This window comes from Ambystoma mexicanum, chromosome 2q (genome assembly GCF_040938575.1).
Source record: "Ambystoma mexicanum isolate Mex_15411 chromosome 2q, UKY_AmexF1_1, whole genome shotgun sequence".
Lineage (NCBI taxonomy): Eukaryota > Metazoa > Chordata > Amphibia > Caudata > Ambystomatidae > Ambystoma > Ambystoma mexicanum.
The window spans coordinates 894976490-894999197 of NC_090924.1; the positions used below are offsets into that span (position 1 = coordinate 894976490).

At 45.6% G+C, this 22708-nt stretch overlaps 1 protein-coding gene across 9 annotated transcripts in view; it reads right to left on the reverse strand.

The window, feature by feature from the left end:
- KIAA1217 (KIAA1217 ortholog) overlaps nt 1-22708 on the reverse strand; it is a 1682267-nt gene that overhangs the window by 1213670 nt on the left and 445889 nt on the right. The gene's annotated exons all lie outside the window — the stretch shown is intronic.

Below are 22708 nucleotides of genomic sequence, written 5' to 3' on the forward strand. Positions count from 1 at the left end.
AGCAGAGGAGGGTCTTGAATTCAGAGATGATCTTGTGGAGTCCTTTTCACGGGTTGTTTGCATTGGCGATGTGGGAGGTCAAGAAGGCATGTTTGGCTTTTCTAATTTTGTATATATGCAGCTTCTCAGTACCTCTTTGGATTCTAGACTACAACTCCCAATATATGCAATGCAACTCTAATTCCTCCTTGTCAAAATGGCTCTTGTAACGTGAACCTTAATTTCCAGCATGCACTGCTACTCATTACGTACCTTTTCACAATGGATATAGGAACCCCGACTTCAAGTCACAGCATGCACCACTTCATGTTATACCCCACTTCTCAATGGCTCTAGTAACTTGAACATTAAGTTATATCATGCATCACTTCCTGTTTGACTCTGTTCTCAATGGCTTCAGGATCTTGGACCTCAAGATCCAGCATGTGCAGCAGTTCTTTTTGTAGTCATTTTCTAAATGTATTTTGAAACCTGCTCCACCCACCCAGCCCCCAGATCCTTCTGACAGCCTTCCTTTTCTCTTTCTCTACCATGTGTTTCAATATCCTTATTGGGGTGGGCCTTGTGTGTCTCCCACTATGCCAAGATGTTATTGATGTTTCTCCATCTCTGTGGTGTTCAGCATCCACAAGCCTCTGCCCTGTTCCAGGGTACCACGTTCCCCTCTGCCGACTTTTCCACTGTTGCCTGCTTGCACAACTATCGGGCAGGAAATCATCTGATGACTCTGCACAGTGGTAGGATCTAGAAGTCTGAGTCTACCCTTCACTCTTGACTATTCCCTGTGGTGCCTTGGCCTCCTGTAATGGTATATTTAGGGACCACCCTTAGCATTCCCCCCCAACCAAAAGCGCCACACAATATATCTTTAAAGTTTTATCTAGCTCTGTCTCTGACTCATATAGAGTCACGTAGATTCCTCCCCCTGTGCCATAGATGAGCCAAGAACCAAGTTGGTGTACAGAAAGAATATATATTTATTAAATAATACCTCCAATCAACCTTTGTACAAAATTACCAATCATGCCACCTCACTCTGTGGCCCAAATGCTACTCTTTCCTAACAACTCTTTTCTCTTTACACAATTGAAAACACTAGTTAGTTCAGGATAACACAGACCACAGACATTTTCTTTTTCTTTTATTGTGCATTTGTTATGTGCTTTATACAACATAATTGTGTTTTAAAGCGCCACAAGGCTAAATGGGAATGTCAGAAACAATAAATATACAGTGGTCCTACTATGCCTTGTGGTATTCGGCCGTGTAAGTGCATTGAGGTAGAAGTGCAGGGGATGGGGATGGAAGGAGGAGCAGGGGAGTGGGTAAGTGCTAGAAGTGGGCCTGGGGGGGAAGTGCTAAGGGGGAGCCAAGCAGGAGAACCTCAGGGTAAGTGCTAGTGCAGGTGACTCTCAAGGGTGGGATGTGGAGCCACCAAGTAAGGGCCCGAATGGCAGTGCAGTGGGGAGGGGGGGGGGGTTCTGGTATAGACTGGGAAGAAGGGTCTGGGATCTTGTGGGATTCATGAGGATCAGGCCACCAGTCACAGTGGCAGTGGGGCGATTAGCAGTGAAGGGAAAGAGGAAAAGAGGTAGAGAAGAGCAGAGTTTTGAGCAGTTTCCGGAACTTAAGGAGGTCTGACTCAAGTCTGAGAGGGGCAGGGAGGCTGTTCCAAAGGGAGGCGGCAGCTGAGGATAGAGACCCGCCCCCCACTCTCTGCTTGGAGAAGTGTTTGACAGTCAGAGAGTTGGAGTTAGAGGACCATAGGGCTCTATCAATGTATTATTTAGGGAGGGAACATTGGAGATAGCATGCTCCCATGCTGTAGAAGGCCTTGTGTATGATGCAGAGGGTCTTGAATCTGATCATTGCAGCCACCGGGAGCCAGTGAAGAGATTTTAGGGCTCGAGAGATATGGTCCCTGCGATTGAGGCCAAGGATACGTCTTCCAGCCCTATTCTGGATTAGCAGGAGGGGGCGAAGGGAGGAAAGAGGGAGAATGAGAAAGAGGCTGTTGCAGTAGTCCAGCCTGGAGAGGACCAGAGCTCTGGAGACATTGAGCTTCTGGGGGAAGGTGAGAAAAGGAATAATGCCTCTGAGGCATTTGAGCTGGAAGTGGGACTTCTTGGTAAGGTCCATGACTTGAAGGATGAAGGAGAGAGCAGATTCGAAGATGACCCCAAGGTTTTTGGGCTCGCAAAATGGTGGTGGTAGAGGGCCCAAAGAGGGTGGCCAGTGGGTAGGAGGAAACGAGGGCATAGGTGTCCCAATGAGAAGGCTCGGGTCAGTTGGGGGAGGGCCAACTTCTCCAAGAGTGTACCCAGGAAGGGGGTAGTACACATAGGGCGATAGTTAGCTGGGCAGGAGGGGTCAGCAGATGGCATTTTCAAGAGAGGGTGCACAAAGGAGTGCTTTAGGGAGAGAGGGAAAGAGCCAGTGGCAAAGGAGTGGTTACAGAACACAGAAAGAGCCGGGGTGAGAGATGAGATGTTGTCCTTAATAGTTCTGCAGGAGCAGAGGGGCACTTGTTTGGAGGAGACCTTCATAGAGCCGACCACTTTAGAGACCTCACCTGGTGCTATGGGCAGAAGGGAGAACATTGAGGGTGTGGGAAGAGGCAGGGGAGTAGGCATGGGAGAGGAAATGGGGGTAGAGGAGAGTGAGGACAGGATGTCCTGAGCTTTGGATGTGAAGTCGGATGCCAATGCAGTGCAGAGAGCCTGGGAAGGAAGAAGAAAGGTCGGCCTTATAAGAGAATGAAATGTGTACACTGTAAACATATTTGGGTGTAGGACTGTATCTAGTGATGTATATGGGTTGTAAGCCTAAACATACGTATTAGGCAATTTTGCACATTGTCATTGTTATGTAATATGTGAATGATCATTGTATGTATGTTTATAATCTTGTGCTCAGGGATAAACTGAGAGTGATAGGTAGCTTTGTGATGTGGTTTGTTACAGCACGCACAATACGTGATGTCTAATATGTGTTAAGATAGAGAACGTGATGTTTTGTTGTTATTTTGAAGACTAACTTGACATATATTCTTTGTAATAAACATTTATTTTTCTAAAGAATGTTGATGCCACTGTAGAATTACACAGGTAGTCTGTCATACATAATAGTTCTCATTCACTTTTTTGTTAGATTTATATTTTGAAGCTGGGAGATCGAGACTAGACTAGGTGCCCATTTCTCATTCATATATGTAAGCTCAAGGTCTGCCACTTGCGTTCAGCAACTCTGTACTTGCGTTTCAGAGATGCTAGATCAGAGTAGTACCAGCTGTTGTTCTTGGTGGCAGGTTTTAGGCAGATTCTCATGGCAGGGGCAAGGGTGTTAGAGATGGCAAGGTGCAGGTTAGATAGGGGAGAGTCAGGGGCAGAAGTGGGAGGGGGGATGACGGTGGGGCAAAAGGAGAAACTGGCACTCATTTATCGGACGAATGATGGCGAAGGAGGCTGGCTGTGCAGGGGGTGGCTCGAATAGAGGGCCAAGGGGCCCCAGGTGGGAGGAAAGGAGAGAGTGGTCAGACCAGGAGAGGGCGGTGGTGAGCGGATTAGAGATAGGGATGTCTCCAGTGATGAGGTCATCAAGAGTGTGACCGGCAGAGTTAGTCAGGCCGGAAGGAAGAATAGTGAAAGAGAGGGAGTCACAGAGGACCTGCAACTGGGAGGTGGATGTTTCAAGAGAGTTGAGATGGATGTTGAAGTCACCAAGGAGGAGGAGTTTGGAAGAAGGGGTTGAAAGGGATGAGACAAGGTCAGCCAATTCAGAGTGGAAAAGGGAAATAGGGCCAGGGGTTCTTTAAATAGTGGCGAGGGTGAGAGAGAGAGAGAGAGTAGGCAAGACCCCAAGCCTAGAAACGAGGCATTCAAAAGAGGTTTATGATTGAGTAGGAATGATGGAAGCAGGGACCCACTCAGGGAAGATCAGGACCACCCACCTCCAGGCCTGTCAGGCCTGGGTTTGGAGAGGATTTTGTAGCACTCAGGAAGGAGATTGTCAAGAGCAGTGACAGAGCTGGCATTGAACCACGTCTTGGGAAGAGCAAGGAGAAGGAGACAGATATCCAAGGAGTGTGACAGCAGAGCGAGCATTCAGGGTAGCTAGCTGAAGTTGGTCACCACCCTCTACGGTTTTTCGAGAGGGTTTACAGGGGCATGGTACTCCCATCGGTGGTGGTGGTGAAGTGAGGGGAGAGGAAGAAGGGGTGACAGGAGAAGGGAGGATGTTTATGAGAGAATGCAGGTGCCCTTCGAGAAGGAGAAGAGTAGGATAAGAACCTTGGGCCATGACAGTGCCATTGTGATAGATATTAATGATATACCTGGAGGATGAGAATTATGAAATGAGTACTTCCAACATAGTGACACCATTAATGGGTGAGGAGGAGAAAGAAGAAGGAGTGGAGACCAGATGGGGGGTCCATAGGTCAGGAGAGGGGACATTGAATAGGATGTCTGACACAGTCTGTCTGGAAGTGCCATTGATGTAAGTGTCAGCAATAGTTAGGCCTGAGTTAGAGTCCAGGAGAGCTTTTTTCAGATTCTTTCTTCCAGGATTCGTGAGAGAGGTAGGATAAGTGATAGAATAGCAGTTGGAATAGATATGAGAGATGGAGAGTGCCATGGGAGTAGAGGGGGGAGAGGGATGTGCAGGGGAGTTTCACCAAGTGGCTTAGCTGCCAGGCAGGCGCAGAGGAGGAGGTGTGCAAAGGCAGACAATCAGTGCACAGATTTTAAAGTAATCCTGGATTCGAATTTCCTCAAAAAGCACAGCAACAGCACAATGGAGGGTGCACAGATATAAAAGCATGCCTAGATTTGATATTCCCCCAAAAGCACAAAAACTGCAAAAAATGGAGGGTGCATAGATGTAAAAGCACGCCTAGATTTAAAATTACTCCAAAAAGCACAGACACTGCACAAAAATGGAGGGTGCGAAGATGTAAATGCACGCCTAGATTTGAATATTCGCCAAAAATCAAAGAAACAGCAATCAAATGGGAGTGCTCTGATGTAAAAGTAAACATAGATTCGAATTTCCCCAAAAAAGCACAGAAACAGAACAGAACAGGAGGGTGAACACAATGGTTTGCCTAGATTTGAAATTTGCCAAAACACACAGAAATTGCACAAAACAGGAGGGTGCACAGAGCACAACTAGATCTGAATTTCCCCAAAAAGCACAAAAAAGGAGGGTGCACAGATGTAAAGCACGCCTAGATTCGAATTTCCACAAAAAAGCATAGACGCAGCAAAAAAATGAAGGGTGCACAGGTTTAGTGCAACCTTAGAGAGCAGTTTTAAGGAAGCCACCAACAAGCAGTTGAAAACAAGCAGTAAGAGAGTTTAGGCAGATACATATAATAGATACTCAACAGATCTAGATTGCACTTATGCAAGAAAGAAATGGGGACAATAATCCATGGAAACCAGGTGGAGGGTTGTAGTCCAGTTCTGGAGGGTTTACCATTGCAAAGTAGAAACAAATCCAAAATCATGTACAGTATTCCTTCCTAGGATTCTTATCCTCGCAGGTTACATAGAACCCCGGGACTATGGGGTACTTCAATTGCTTGGGTCACTCACAAAATACTCTTAATGCATGTAATACTTTGCATGAGATTCACTTCACAACAGGTAGCACTTTCAAATCTGACCAGATCATACACCTTTCAATACACTTTACCTAAAGTTGGTGGAAATAAAGTACTGGTAAAAACAATTGTACACATGCAGTGATCTGTATTTTCTTTTCCCTGCATGCTTTACAATGCTTTATAGTATTGGAGCAGAACAGACTTTGAAAAACAGCACATTTATTCCCCATGGAACCTTTCTTCCTTTGTCCCTATGCAAGGCAAAATCTCTCTTCTATCAGGGTCCCTTTCTCAGAGAGTGTGCTTCTTTCAATTAGGGAATTCCCTTTATTTCTTTTAGGCAGACACTTCTTTACCCCGGCACCAAAAACCCAGACATTCAGTTACATTCAGCACCCCTCTGCTTAAAGGCCAGGTGTGGGGAATGGAGACAGTTAGGATTTTTAGACAAGGACACCCCCTCCTTTTAGGGTGTTTTGGGGGTTGGGAATGAAATTAGAAGTACCCACTCATTTTAAATGACTATATTTATATTCACACTGTGAGTGGTTTTGTTAATTTTGAACTTTAACAAAATGACCCCATGTTATTTTGCTTTAGGGCAATTAAATAAATTATTATTTATCAAACGATGCTAAGGGTCTACTTCCATACCCCCACCACTAATTAAGTGGAAGGTATTACATCAAACAGATCCCCACACTCTTGCTTCTGCTGGACAAGCTACTGACATTGAATATCTCTGGACTTGGTGCTCAGGAAAAACGTCAGCATTTCTGGACCCTCTATTTCTCTCTCCTTGCAAAGAGCAGTAGCATTTCCAACCCAGGTAGTGTCAGGCTGTCTCCCAGGCAATGTTAAATCTCCATCAAGCTTTCAATAGTCCCACCCAAATGACTTCATGAAGCTGTCCCCCTCTTTCATTGTGTGACACTTTATAGACCGGTCACCACTCCCAAAAATATTAAAATTAGGAGGTGCCAGCTTTTTGTCTCTCAAACTGGATTGGACAACTGTGGTCCTCTCCTCCTCCCAAGGTCACATTTTGATGGAGATTATGGCAACAGAATGGCCTTGGGATAAGCTTTAAAATCTTAGTTAAGTTATATTTCTGCGAGGTACCAATCTCAAGAAAATCTCAAGAAAATTGACAAAATATGCTTTTCCGTGCACATCTATAGCAACATAACTGCATACATATGATTCTGACCATCAAACAACACACTAAGTTTCATTTTTCTTTTGGTTTAGTTTCTCCTCTTAACAGGACATCTACTCCATTGTTGACTTTATCCTGGTGTAAAGTACTTAATCAGTCTTGTGAAATCAAAGGCTGGGCTAGTGGACACTGAAGAGATCTTAGCTCCCTGGCCAGATGGGTCTCTGGCATCATGTGACAATCTTGATTGCAGGCCATCCTCAGTCAGCTGAGGGATGGTCCACAAAATGTCTTGAATTTTGGGGATTTGATATGAAGGGTGGTCTTTCGGTTGACACAGCCAAACCAATAAATTCTATCTGTATTCATAAATTCCTGTCATGCATGAATAGGAGCTCCTCTCTCTGACCCTGAAACTTCAAAGGAATTTTCTTTTAGATAGTTAGGAGAGCAGTGCAGAGCCTGTGATGGGGAAGGTCACTGTTTTTAACTTTTAGCGGAAAAGGTCTTTACACCCAAACAAGCCTTCTGTGCCCTGAAGAATAGAAATACTTGCTTTTCAATCTGGTGCATTTGCTTTTCATGCTAAGCCTTCTAATTTCTCTCATAATTACATTAATGTCCACTTCACTTTATGATGTACATTTGAGTGGTTTAGGCCAGGGAGTTTTACTGGTAAAGAGTTCCTTTTCTTCCAAACTGTAGAGTGCCCACATTTTCAAGGCATTTTCTTTAGTGAGCAAGACTGCTGGTGTTGAAAAGTAGGCCTCACTCACATGTAATGAAAGCTACTTTAATGGCTTTGAATTTCACATGCAAGGCCCATTTTGTATTATTAATTTTCAACGGACAACACATTTTGATGTGTGGCAGTTGCGAGTGAAATGCTGCCTTTTGTCTATTAGTCAACAATGTGTCTTTCCAATTCCCTTCTGCAGTCTGGTATCATTTTTTTCACATGTTCCTTGCTTCAATTGCAGAAGTACATACCTTTGAATTCACTAGGCACTTTGGCTGTATTGAAGTTTTGAGGCTTGCTTTTCATCCTTACAGGGTGCCTTCCCATGACAAGAAGGTATTTCTTCACATTTCGGGCCTAACATGGCCTTGCAGTTTATTTGCTCCTGGGGCTGCCATTAAATCCCACACTCCTCTCTGTGGTTGGTTCTGTGTCTCATTCTAGCTACCGCACAGGGACTTTTTGTGAAATACCCCACATTTCTCCTTCTGGCAGAAGACTTGGTTTGCCTCTGTGAGCAGTACTTTGCCAAATCTTTCCCTTTTTTCCTCTGATTCCTTCTCTTCTGATCTCCTATCAGTCCTTCCTCTAGCATGTGTGGCCTTTGGGGCTGTAAGGAGAACCACATGTCCATGTACAGGACAGGGGAAAGTCTGGATTCAGAGATATTCTCTGTGTTGTCAAGGGCGCTTCATCACATGGCGTGAAAGGGCACAAATAGGCACAGCATCGTCTACTCCGCACACTCATACCACTGGTCTCTCAGACAGCTCCCGTTTTAATTTTCTCACTTTGCCCCTGTCCATCTCTCTCTCGCTGGCAAATCGACACATTGTACCTAATGTGAAAGAATCTGGGAATGGCAGTTCTGAAGATGGGGCCGGCTGATGACTCCCCGTATTACTCTAAGTGCCATGCCAGGACTTCTGGGAGGCATGCAGATTTTGGTTGAGAGAAGGAGCTTCTCAGAATATGAAAACCACTGGTGTCATTTTCACCATTTCTATTGTTTTTGTATTTGTTGTATTTATTGTGTTTATTGAGGACATGATGCTTAGATCAGAAATGCTTACAGAGTAATATACAGATGGCTGGGAAGTCCAGCAAGCAGCTGCTTTGAAATAAATAATGAGCAGTGAACTCTTAGTATGTTGGGTGACAGGCTAACAGATGCCTCGCACCTCACTCTAATTTGCCCAGGTGCTGTGCCCAGTGAGGACTCTTGAGACTTTTGCCTGTTAGAGCAATTCCTGTCTGGCAAAGAATGAGCCTCGGCCAGACCTCATTCAGCGAGGGGGTCAATGGTCCGTGTCCATAGTCAGTGGAGCTTACAGACCCAGTTGTGCCATTATCCACTCCAGACAATCGAAATGGATCATCATCACTCAGTCAGGAAAAGTTATAGACACATTGAACTAAATAGTACATCGAGAAGGACTATTCACCACCCACTGCTGCATGTGCCAAATGAATCATCACCCTGTATTGTATTGTAGTAGTCATTTATACTGCGCCTTTTCCCATTTGTATGGCCTTAAAGCGCTTTGTCTTGAAACAACCACCTTCAAATTGTGAAAGTGCCAGCAACTATTTCGCCTACCACCATTAAATGTGTGGCCTGTGCAAGAAAGGCCCCACTATAGGTTGCATCTTTTTCCCTTAGCGTCCTCACTGCTCCTCTGCCCCTATACGTGTGAAGCACCGTAGACGGTACGATACATCAGTAGCACAGTGTTTCCCACCAGGGTGTTCCAACATACATCACAGATAATGAGAGTGAACCTCAAGTTCTCCAAGCGGTGACCCATGGCCCTGAGAAGAAATCACCTTCTTTGAGCTGTCCCTGCACACGAGCAATGCAGGTCGTGCAGAAGGGGGCCATGGGGACACCAGGCACAAAATAAAACTGCCTGATCTTTTCCCAACCTCCCCCAGATTCATCAGGTCTCACCACCCCCCACCCAAAACATAGAAGAAATAACAGAACTTCTACTACTTTCCTCACCGGCCTAGCCCCCTGCCACATTCAACCTCATGTTGCTTCCCAAAAATAAAAATAAATAAATGGGCTCCTGCCACTGATCTTCCTTCCCTCATCTCAATGTCATCCCTTTGGTGTCTCTAAACCCTTCTCCATCACCAGTACGCCAACAACTGTCCCCTTAACACCCAACCAACATCATTAGGGTTCCATCAACTCCTACCCAAAGCAGAAGAAATAGCCTTTGCCATATTCTCCCTCACCGCCCCTTCATCCCATCCAGCTGTCCCAAGCAACAGCTCTGTCACCATGACAGGCCCACAGCTGAGCGTTGCGGGAGGAACAGCATACTCAGGAGCATGCCGTCGCTGCAAACGACCTACCGCTGCATACAGCATACCCATGCTCAATAACAGGTCCATCAGAGCGACAAATGTGCTGCTTAGTTCACCACAGCTCCCGCTGAGAGTTGGACAACCAGCCTTCCTTCTCTTTCCACTAATCTTAGCAGACCAGGGTGAGGCAGATGACTGTGTATTGATGTGGTATCACAGATGTGAACAGCCAGGTCTTATGTTAGGTTTTGTGCACAGTGGCTTTTAAGGGTTGCCATACACAACAATTATCTTCAGATCACTTCCCTTTGGGTCTTCTAACTTGTATCATTTTGCGTGATGTCCATTAGAATAGCCCTCTTTTGCTGCCTTTAGTTTTTCAAATAGACCCTTTGAGCGACAGGGGCTCCTGTACCTTTAATAATTTACAATTGTTTTGCGGCATACAGCCGCAATGCTGGGCAGGTGCATATGGAGACTAAGGGTGTATGGGGTAGGCCATGTGGGGGTTGTTGGATCTCCCACTCATAGATGGAGTAAGGGAACTGTGGAGGGGCACACATGCAAAGGTGATAGCAGTGTCCCCCCACGTGGTGCCAACATGGAGCAGGAATGGGGATTGAGTGAAGGAGCCAAATGCAACAGGAATTGCAAAGCCGGACATGCGGGTTAGTGGCGCAGCGTCAAACGCTTTCAGGGAAAAAGGCACATTAGTAAAAGGATCATAGGACCATTCCTCTCTACTTCATGTTGGTACTGTTTTTCCCCCTTCTTTCTGCCTCTACACCCTCCTCCTGTAGCTACCTGCCTCTAGCTCCTGTAAGAGGATTCAATTCAACACTACAGCTAAGTCAATGCCTAGTCTGGGATACTGAATGGAAACCCTTATTGATATATCTTTATGTCCAGTTCATGCGTTCTGGATGACTACCCCTATATAACACCCCTCTCTTGGAATCCTCCTGACCCCACTGAGCCAAGAAGTAGTTCTGTTTTGCAAGTTAAAAGGTTTATTTGATAATTTAAACAATAGATATATATATCACACTGTAGAATAAATTAATAATTGAATATCACACTTAATCTGATCAGTAATCAATAATGGATAGTCTGGCACTAGCACACTTCTTTATAATCAATGATGAGTGGTTATAGGATGAATAAGATAGCAACAATACTTTTATGGTTTCAAATGGATGCAAGGTGGAATGAAATTCAGTACAGAAAATAACTTGATAGGATTTCAGCAAAAGACAATGTAATCACTTTCTTGGACAATTCACCCCCCCCCCCCTTTTATGCAATGCAAGGAAATGGAAGGAAAGCACACAGTTCGCAGAAATGCAATCAAATGTAATTCAGTTCACCTCAGAAAGCTTAGACTACAGATCGGAGTTTTAAACACAGGCCCAAAATGCTTTTATATGTGCTGGCAATGAAGTGAAAAATATGCTAAAATGCTTTTAATTCCCTCTAGAGGTTCTAGGTAAGTGAAATATACTTGGGATGAGTTCAGGCTCACTTTAGCAAGGATCTAGGGTGTAACTAGCAGGTTAAACGAATTTTTGGCAACTGAAAGCAAGAAAACTTCTGTTTTCACACGTGGAGAAATTTGCAAATCGCGGCAAATTCGCGAGTGCGTTTTTCGCGATTGCGGCAAAAGTATCGGGGGTAGGAATGCGTTTCTAGGTTCGTAGAAAAGCCACGATTCTAAGCTTTCTGAGGTAAGTTACTGCAAGTCTCTAGCACAAACGGTCACGGAGATATGAGCGATTAAAGAAAGGTCGTTTTTCAGATTTGAAATTTTAAAGTTCAAAAAGACAAGTGCAGCTTGCAACTAGAAAATGACAAGTGACAGCTTTACAAATGACAGGTGACAGTTATGAGACAGTTCTACTTAGATTAAAATAGGATTGAATTATATTATTTTAACTAAGAGATTAGTTCTGCACAGTTTGCTAGGTACTCACACTATATTCTTGAATTAAATGGGCCTCGCAACGAATCTGGTCAGGTTTTAGACTGGACTCTGGTCTCTGCACTTCACAGTGATCTGGGTCAGCTCTCTCTGGTTCTGCTAACAGCGGTCTGGTCTGGGTCTGCTCTCTCTCTGGATTCTGGAGATTGATGGATTTAAAGTCTGGATCTCTGGATGTGGTATGGTCCGGCAGAGCGCGTTGCAGAAAATGGAATTGAAGGTCCCTATCTGTCCTGCCTGTCTGCTTTTATGTGTTTTGAAAATGGGTGGAGAGGCTAGCTTCCTAGGCCCTACCCCTCTCCCCTTGTCATTGGCCACTTCATCCGCTTCCACTTGATTGGGGGAATGAAATGAAGTGTCATCATGATGAGGTCTGTTTATGGTACAGAGAACCCACCCCTGTCAACTTACACACAATCTATATTTTGATCCAAAAGGCATATTTGCACAGGTACACATTTGTTTAAAATTACATGCACCCTTCACATATCACAGGAGGTATACCCTGTCCAAATCTGCTCTTCCTGGGGGCTTGCATTCAGAAATGGCAATATTTGCACTTTTTAACTGATTTTGCAATTTCGGACATTAACCCAAATTTACACACATGTGCGCAAGGAGTATGGACATTAGTTGATGAAGTGTCAGATTTTTCACATGCACACATTTTGAGTAATATCCTCTTTTCCGCTAAAAACCCCCTGAACATACCACCGGGTCCTAACACGTCTTAAAATGTGGGCAGAAAATCACAAGAATTATGGTATCATTTAAATAATTTTCACAAGTCCGCTCTATGAATGATCCATCTTTTTAGAGTTAGGTTCTGGCCCCAAAGGGGTGTGGTTTCCCCCCAGCACAAGGTTGAATTTCTGGTTTTTCCAGTTCTGCCAAGCCAGCTTGCTCTCACAGGCAGTGCCCCTCCCCTGTCCTTCCAGGAGGAAGCTCCATTTACGACTCCCGCCAATAAAACATTTGCCTGAGTCAGGACAGGGCTTTGTTCAGAGCTCCTGTATTCTGTGGGGGCTCCCCTTAATTCAATTATCAGAGAGATGGCATATCCTTAGTGTGGCCAGCAAAAGGCAGATAGGCCTGGGAACACAGCTGTGACTCAAGTTTCACTCCTGATGGGGGGTAGTTGCCAGGCAAAATTGGAATCTCTTTAAGCCAGTTTTTAGCTACATGTCATTTCTGTTCCCCAGTTTTCTGCATTCAAATAAAACTAAACATTTTTACATATGCAGCTAGAATGCTGATTCTAAGTTTAAAACTATGACACTTAAACAATTGCAACCTATGTGACACTCAGAAATAGGTCACTCATTTCTTTTAAACATTTAGATTTTTAGTGTCTTTCAGTCCAAATTTACTTAAACTGCTGAAATCCACAGCTCAGCCAGTCTTGTTATAAACCTTCAAGTCACTTCAGAATATAACTTTACATTGGATCCACCTCTCAGTAAGTCTTTCTTTGGCTTGCCTTGGGTTCATTTATTCAGTTTTAAACAAAATCTGGTGGTTTTAAAACGCCGGCTTTCTGATAGTGGTGAGTACTGGTACTGCACCCCTTTTTGGGATTTAAGAAAATGAATTCCCAACAGTCATGGGTTTGCTTTTGGCAATCAGCATTGCCATTCCCAATGGTTTCAGACTACTGTGTGGGTAGTCCAATGGTGGTTTTAGGCAGTGTCCTTCTGTGCCCATAACATCGGCAAAAATGAGTGGCAGCCTATTCTTCATGCATTTCCCTGTGCATTTTCTGGGAAGCTCTGGCCATCATGATGTTTTCCATGTCAGTACTGCACAGTTTTGAGGTAGGGCTTGTAAAAGGCGGCAGGGACGTCTCGCACGACCCAACAATTATGGACTATGCCCTTGTTGCCAATGGAGATTTTGAGCATACACCTGCTTGGCGGGAGATGTTTGGAATTAGGTGCTTCCAGATCCATTTCCCATTTGTCTATCAGTTTGAAGGTGGGAATGGCTGGATCTTTTGGGAGTTGGCGGAACATGGCTTCGCTGATGAAGCTCTTACTGTTGTTCACACACACTCGAGCGAGAACAGAGTCCTTCCCATCATTTAACTGAACAGGGATGAACAACTGCTCTCCAATTTGCTGAATATCAGCCAGGCTCTGAGCTGATTTCACATCTTTCTGAACTATAGGAGTGGGAGTTTCTGATTGTGGATTAGTATAGAATCTCAGTGAGAGGAAGGTTGATTTTCAGAAATAGAGAGGACCCTCCATCACCAGTCTGTTGTCCTACTGCTATTACTGTCACGTCTGGAATTTGGCTATTCTGGAAGTGAAATTCTACTTGGTCAGGTTTTTGTTCAACCATGTGGCAGGTGCCGTTTAAACTAACATGGTTGACACTCTGTTTTAATTTTATTGGTCGGCTAGTCTGGGTCCGGAGGACCTTGTTTACACAATCTATTAGGGGTGACAACCTTCTCAGGAGTTCATTCCCCAGTAAACAAGGGGTGCCCTCTGGAGTCACAACTATGACTGGGTGTTTCAACTTGTGTCGCCCAATTTTAATGTCCAAGTCTGCCGTCCCCTCGACGGGAATTTCCTTCCCGTCAAAGTTCTGGAGTTGTCCAGGAAGTGAGGTGAGAGGAATTTGGTAATTCTCTCCCCTTCCTGCATTCAGTTCGTCAAAGGCCCTCCTGGACAGAAGGGTAGCTTGAGATCCAGTGTCCACCAGTGCCAAAATCGTACCCTGCCCCTGTACTTGTACCGGGGCATAGTATCTTCCCTCCTTCTCCTCAAGGGGGCACAGATAATGCACATTTTTGGACAACTGGTGGGCTAACTTTCTGGTTTTGGACATTGCTAGCGAAGAGATTTGGGCAGAATTCTGTGGAGAGCCTTGGGAGTCTGAAAGAAAAAGTTGGCAACTGGTGATCAGAGCCATTGTGGGTTCCCCTGGCTCCGGTTCCGGGCCGCCCCCCCCCCTTTTTGGAGGCAGTCATCAGGATGGGTTTGAACCAGGGGATTTTCTTGCTGTTGGTTCTGGGATGAGATGGTGGGCGGCGGTAGCTCAGTCTCCACATCTCCCCAGTCTGGATGTGCATCCCTAGGGACCCATTTTTCTTTGGGAGGAGTTCCCCCCTCTCTGAAGGAGAAGATCCTTTTCCCAGGATCCTCTGAGGATCCCTCTCCCTCAAATTGGAAGATCTGTACCTCCTCCTCAAACTGTGTCTGTTTGGGTCTTTTGTTTCTCCTACCCCCCCTCTGTTCCTTAGGAGGCAGACTTTCAGGGGCAAGAGATTTTGTTTCCGGTTCCTGGGTTTCCAGAGGCTGTTTACAAGTAAGGAAGGAAGCTTCCTCCCAGGCTTTACACCCCCCTTCCCTTTGTGCCTCCTCCCTGGGAACCGGTGAGTTATCGGGGTGCTGCCCCCGTCATTGCTCTGGAGTACCAGGTCCAGAGTTTGGGGCATTCTGTGCCGGCATGCTCATCTGAGGGTTCTGCTGTGCCCTCAGTATTTGACCCAGATCCCGCGCCATGTTTTGAACCTGGCGCTCTAACTGGGAAACCCGCTCAGGCTGATACGGGGCCCTGTTTTCTCCCCTGGGCTGATCCCGGGAAGGGTAGCTATCCCTTCTTTGGTAGTACCCCTGGTTGGGAAGATTTTGGTACCCCTCCACCCTTGGCCTCCCCTCTCCCGGATTCGGTTGTCTGGGCTCAGGGAATTGGGGAAAGAAGGGTGGAGGATTTTGGGGCTGGAAATTGGGTGGATACCTGGGGAAAAAGTTCTGCCCAGGATTTGGAGAATTTCTGCCCTCCTGTGGGAAATTGGGAGGGAAGTTCCCTGGGTTAGGTGCTTGGCTGGATCCCCCCCTTGGGCTGGAGGAGTCCACACATAACCCAGGATGGGTCAATTACCCTTGTAACGGGGACTTACATAGTCAGGAGAGCGAGGGACCCCATTTATGGGACTACCTCCTTGACTCCCTGTTTGTGACTGGCCCGAGGACCTTCTGGGCCTAGCATTATTAGGTGCAGGTAGGTTTTTAGGCCCCCCCATCTCCAACTCTAAAACGGGGGTGACCTTTACCTCTGCCACCTTGGCAGCAGCAGGGGTGTTGTTGGCTTTGGGGTTTTTGGGCGCGTTATTTTTATTTTCTATTGGCTTCTGCACCTCATAGATCCGGGTAGCCTGTTCAATGACCCACTCTAAAAATCTTTTCTCATGAAAATCTCTCACGAGCTGGGTCATTATGTATTTGGGCAAGGCATGGAAAAAAGTATTAACAAATTCTCTGCTGTCTGTGCGCACCCTTCTGGTGGTCTGTGCAAAGGCACGTTTCAGTTCTTGCACGAATTCTTGTGGGGCCTGATCCTCCCCACATTGCAAATTGTAGGCTGCCTTGCGAGCCTCTTGAGGATTTCGGTGCACAGAGAAATGTTTCAAGATGGCCGCCTTATAGGTGGACCATCTTAAATGATTTTGGTCCTCCAGCCCCGCAAAGAAAATGGAGTATTCTGGGGAGAATGTCCATTTGACGTACTGGATGCAGCTACTGCTGTCCTTCAAATGGAAAGTCTCCATCATTTGCTCATAGAGCTCCAAGTGTTCCCAAACAGAGTACTTGGCGTTCTTATGATAAGGCGTGATGACACTCCTGATTGCCTTAATCTGCTTCAATGGGTCCTTAATCAAGGCCCTTTTTGCCTTATTGGCCTTTTTGGTCCGGGTAACCCTGGTCCATTCATCCTCTGACTCAGAGGCACTGCTCCCAGAGGTTCCTGTCTGATCTTCCAGGTTTTCCCGGATTCTGCGAGCCTGGGAATGGCTGGCAGAATGTGGGGACCTGGTCTCCTGTGTCCTGTACCGCTCAGAGGAGTCTTCAGATCCCTCCTTGCTGCCAGGATTTGATGGGTACCCCCCCCCACTGACCTAACTGGGCAGAGGTTTTCAGGATGCCCTTAATGGGCCTACTCACCTGGGGTTCCCCATCAAATTGCACCGTGCTTGGGTGCCCATACCCGGCTGCCCGCCCCTCCATTCCTGGCTGGATAGTAATCTGCCATCCCTGTGGCCCTGTGCTCATGTGCGCCAGGGGACATGGGGGTGGCAGAGTCCAGGGACTGAGAGAAATAAAGGCCTCTGGTACTAGGGCTCCTGGGGTTATGCTCAGGAGTTTCTCTTTCCCAGCGAACCTCATCTCTATCCGCCCCTGCTTCCTGTTGCAATGCAAGAGCCTGCGCCTTCAGTTCCTCAGTTAAGGCCTTACTAGACTCTATCAGTCTCTCCTGCATCGCTACCTGTTGTTGGAGCCTATCATTGTGCTGGCAGAGAGCCTCATTCTCTCTCTGCGTTTCCTGATTGGTCCTGGAGCACTGGGCCAGTCTTTGCTGCAGGAGGTTTACCTCCTGAGCTGTGTCCCTATTGGCCTGCTCCTGTCTTGCCAGAGCATCCTCCACCCTCCTGGTGTTCTCTAGCAAGTCCTGGTGTTCTTTTTGGAGGTCACCCAGTCCCTGGTGGGCCAGGTGATTTTCTTCCAATTTCCTTTTTAAGTGGCAGACTTCCTGGCCTAAGGTATCCCTTTCCTGACTAAGAGCCTGCATCTGTGCCGCCAGGTCGTCCCTCTGCCTTTGGAAGGCACCAGCTTTCTGGCGCTCCTGGTCAAATTCTGCCTGGGTAGCCAGGTCTTTCAAAATCAGTTTATTGCTCTCTGCCTTCTCCCTATCTAGGTGGCTTTGCAGGGTGACTACCTGCTCAGCACATGCCCTATTGAAGTCTAACTGTTGCTCCAGCTTTTTCTGGCTCTGCAGTAGGGAGTCCAAACCTTCTTGGTACTCCTTCTGCAAGGCCAGAAATCTGGTATCCTGGTCATCCTTTTCCTGTTGCAGGATGTCCATATCCCTCTTTATTTTAATGATGTGCTGTCTACTCTCATTTTCTGACTCCTGGCTCCCCTGCAGCCTCTGCTCAGAAGAGACCAGGTCAGATTGGACCTTCTCTAACGCCATCTGTCGCTTATTCGCCAGATCTTGGCTTTCAGTACATTTATCCTGCATGTCTCCCATATATAGGTACAGGTATGCTGCTATCCTAACCATCTTGTCTTGTTCATCCTTAGCTTTAGGAGCCATGTATAGTTCACTCAGGGCCACATGTAGGGGACCCTGATCTCCCCATATATCTACCCTGTTTCCGTGACCTATTGCGTGATGGCCTGCAACCAGACCATCTGGTCCTGATGAGTCCACTCACCTCTCACAAATAACTTATGTAAGAAGTGCTCTCTGGCTATTTTCATGTCTACTAAGGTCGTCATTCTAGAGATTGGTCTCTGTCCTGACTTACAGAAATTAGTATTTTATTTTTGCAAAACAGACCTTTTTCTTAGAGCGTTCCTTTGAGGAGTGCTTTACAGCGTAACATAGCGTGGTGATCCGACCGGATATGTGTATCTGGTCAGCTGGCACGCTGTATTAATCTGCACAAGTGATAGATCTAATCCAAACGTCCGGCACGAGCCCCCAATTTGTAAGAGGATTCAATTCAACACTACAGCTAAGTCAATGCCTAGTCTGGGATACTGAATGTAAACCCTTATTGATATATCTTTATGTCCAGTTCATGCGTTCTGGATGACTACCCCTATATAACACCCCTCTCTTGGAATCCTCCTGACCCCACTGAGCCAAGAAGTAGTTCTGTTTTGCAAGTTAAAAGGTTTATTTGATAATTTAAACAATAGATATATATATCACACTGTAGAATAAATTAATAATTGAATATCACACTTAATCTGATCAGTAATCAATAATGGATAGTCTGGCACTAGCACACTTCTTTATAATCAATGATGAGTGGTTATAGGATGAATAAGATAGCAACAATACTTTTATGGTTTCAAATGGATGCAAGGTGGAATGAAATTCAGTACAGAAAATAACTTGATAGGATTTCAGCAAAAGACAATGTAATCACTTTCTTGGACAATTCACCCCCCCCCCCTTTTATGCAATGCAAGGAAATGGGGAAATGGAAGGAAAGCACACAGTTCTCAGAAATGCAATCAAATGTAATTCAGTTCACCTCAGCAAGCTTAGACTACAGATCGGAGTTTTAAACACAGGCCCAAAATGCTTTTATATGTGCTGGCAATGAAGTGAAAAATATGCTAAAATGCTTTTAATTCCCTCTAGAGGTTCTAGGTGAGTGAAATATACTTGGGATGAGTTCAGGCTCACTTTAGCAAGGATCTAGGGTGTAACTAGCAGGTTAAACGATTTTTTGGCAACTGAAAGCAAGAAAACTTCTGTTTTCACACATGGAGAAATTTGCACATCGTGGAAAATTCGCGAGTGCGTTTTTCGCGATTGCGGCAAAATTATCGGGGGTGTGAATGCGGTTCTAGGTTCCTAGAAAAGCCACGATTCTAAGCTTTCTGAGGAAAGTTACTGCAAGTCTCTAGCACAAACGGTCACAGAGATATGAGCGATTAAAGAAAGGTCGTTTTTCAGATTTGAAATTTTAAAGTTCAAAAAGACAAGTGCAGCTTGCAACTAGAAAATGACAAGTGACAGCTTTACAAATGACAGGTGACAGTTAGGAGACAGTTCTACTTAGATTAAAATAGGATTGAATTATATTATTTTAACTAAGAGATTGGTTCTGCACAGTTTGCTAGGTACTCACACTATATTCTTGAATTAAATGGGCCTCGCCACGAATCTGGTCAGGTTTTAGACTGGACTCTGGTCTCTGCACTTCACAGTGATCTGGGTCAGCTCTCTCTGGTTCTGCTAACAGCGGTCTGGTCTGGGTCTGCTCTCTCTCTGGATTCTGGAGATTGATGGATTTAAAGTCTGGATCTCTGGATGTGGTATGGTCCGGCAGAGCGCGTTGCAGCAAATGGAATTGAAGGTCCCTATCTGTCCTGCCTGTCTGCTTTTATGTGTTTTGAAAATGGGTGGAGAGGCTAGCTTCCTAGGCCCTACCCCTCTCCCCTTGTCATTGGCCACTTCATCCGCTTCCACTTGATTGGGGGAATGAAATGAAGTGTCATCATGATGAGGTCTGTTTATGGTACAGAGAACCCACCCCTGTCAACTTACACACAATCTATATTTTGATCCAAAAGGCATATTTGCACAGGTACACATTTGTTTAAAATTACATGCACCCTTCACATATCACAGGAGGTATACCCTGTCCAAATCTGCTCTTCCTGGGGGCTTGCATTCAGAAATGGCAATATTTGCACTTTTTAACTGATTTTGCAATTTCGGACATTAACCCAAATTTACACACATGTGCGCAAGGAGTATGGACATTAGTTGATGAAGTGTCAGATTTTTCACATGCACACATTTTGAGTAATATCCTCTTTTCCGCTAAAACCCCCCTGAACATACCACCGGGTCCTAACACGTCTTAAAATGTGGGCAGAAAATCACAAGAATTAAGGTATCATTTAAATAATTTTCACAAGTCCGCTCTATGAATGATCCATCTTTTTAGAGTTAGGTTCTGGCCCCAAAGGGGTGTGGTTTCCCCCCAGCACAAGGTTGAATGTCTGGTTTTTCCAGTTCTGCCAAGCCAGCTTACTCTCACAGGCAGTGCCCCTCCCCTGTCCTTCCAGGAGGAAGCTCCATTTACGACTCCCGCCAATAAAACATTTGCCTGAGTCAGGACAGGGCTTTGTTCAGAGCTCCTGTATTCTGTGGGGGCTCCCCTTAATTCAATTATCAGAGAGATGGCATATCCTTAGTGTGGCCAGCAAAAGGCAGATAGGCCTGGGAACCCAGCTGTGACTCAAGTTTCACTCCTGATGGGGGTAGTTGCCAGGCAAAATTGGAATCTCTTTAAGCCAGTTTTTAGCTACATGTCATTTCTGTTCCCCAGTTTTCTGCATTCAAATAAAACTAAACATTTTTACATATGCAGCTTTGAATGCTGATTCTAAGTTTAAAACTATGACACTTAAACAATTGCAACCTATGTGACACTCAGAAATAGGTCACTCATTTCTTTTAAACATTTAGATTTTTAGTGTCTTTCAGTCCAAATTTACTTAAACTGCTGAAATCCACAGCTCAGCCAGTCTTGTTATAAACCTTCAAGTCACTTCAGAATATAACTTTACATTGGATCCACCTCTCAGTAAGTCTTTCTTTGGCTTGCCTTGGGTTCATTTATTCAGTTTTAAACAAAATCTGGTGGTTTTAAAACGCCGGCTTTCTGATAGTGGTGAGTACTGGTACTGCACCCCTTTTTGGGATTTAAGAAAATGAATTCCCAACATTCATGGGTTTGCTTTTGGCAATCAGCATTGCCATTCCCAATGGTTTCAGATTACTGTGTGGGTAGTCCAATGGTGGTTTTAGGCAGTGTCCTTCTGTGCCCATAACATCGGCAAAAATGAGTGGCAGCCTATTCTTCATGCATTTCCCTGTGCATTTTCTGGGAAGCTCTGGCCATCATGATGTTTTCCATGTCAGTACTGCACAGTTTTGAGGTAGGGCTTGGATGTGTGGATAAAAACATCCCACACTCCTCATTCATAAACGTTGCCAAATATTAGTCTGTATTATGATGATGTCATGCCTCTTTCTGTGTTTATGTTTGTTGTGCAACAGCGTTACATTGATTCTGACTCATTTGGTTTGGTCTCATATTGTCTTCCAGTGTAGTGTCTCAACGCCTCTGGACAACACAAAAGTCATTCTGGACTGATTTTGACTACAACCCTTCAGTGAGTCACAGCAAGCTAATGCTACACACACTTAATGCCAAAAGAGTGTATACGCGTCCCGGGAGGATAGCTCAGGGGCAACGTGCCCGATTTGGACGCAAGACGACACGGAGCAACACAGGTTCGATCCCTGGGTCAGCGCTGAGAAACCTCTGGGTATTAAGCGAGTTATAAATAACCTATCCTATCATATCACATCAATTTAAACTCAGTTAAAACAGCACCTTTGTCAAGTAGAGGGAGATGTGGATGGGCTCACAGCGTTCATTGGATCTGCTTGAATATGAAACAGGAAGGCCTTTTATGAAATGCAGGGCCAGATATGTGCCTGTGCTGGATGTAGAGGAAAGAAGCAGAAGAACTGAGAAGAGTGAGGGCCGGTCTAGACCATGCCAGTGTACACCATGCCAGTCTGCGGCGGGCACTGGTGTGAGCGAAGTTATCACTACTCCGACCCACACGGTGGAATGGTTGAATGAGCGATGCGGGGCATTCCCCCTCTTTATCTCAGATCAGGTCCGATTCCCCGCCATCATTACTGTTGGTGTGGCCAGAGTTGGGACAGGTTTGCCTGCACTTTGATGAAATGCTTGGCTGTTTCTGGTTTGCCAGAAAAATGCAGATTTTCATCTCATCACTCGAGGTTACATTCAGGTTAGTCAAACTGGCCAAAGGCAGGAGGATTTGGGTAAATACATGCTTGCGACCAGCTGCACAGAAATAGAAGATGGATCGCAACTCATAGATTCGAGGGCCACATGGGGTCACCCAGCCTTTCATGCTACCTTCAGTGATACACATGGATATCACTCGCTTAGTGTTGCGGGCATGAGTGGAAGCGCAACCTTTTAACACGTCCATTTAAAACATAACAACAATGGGGGGTTTATAGCTTCAGCAACTTAGATGCAGAAAGTGACAAGACTCCATCCTTTTCCCTGCCAAAGTCTGTCATCCTGATGCCTTTGCTTTGTAGAACACAGTCATAGGAGTCACAGCACTCGCCATGAACGTCGATACTACACTGCCTGCTGAGCACGTGAACACCTTAACATCGCTTTGAAGCGTAGACGAGAACCGCGGCTCTAGGGTTGCACGTTGCAGTAAATTGCAAAGCAGATATTATAGCGGAGGGTGACACTGGATATAGCGCGCCCTAACGCCCAGGGTGTCGGGTTCACGGCGGCAC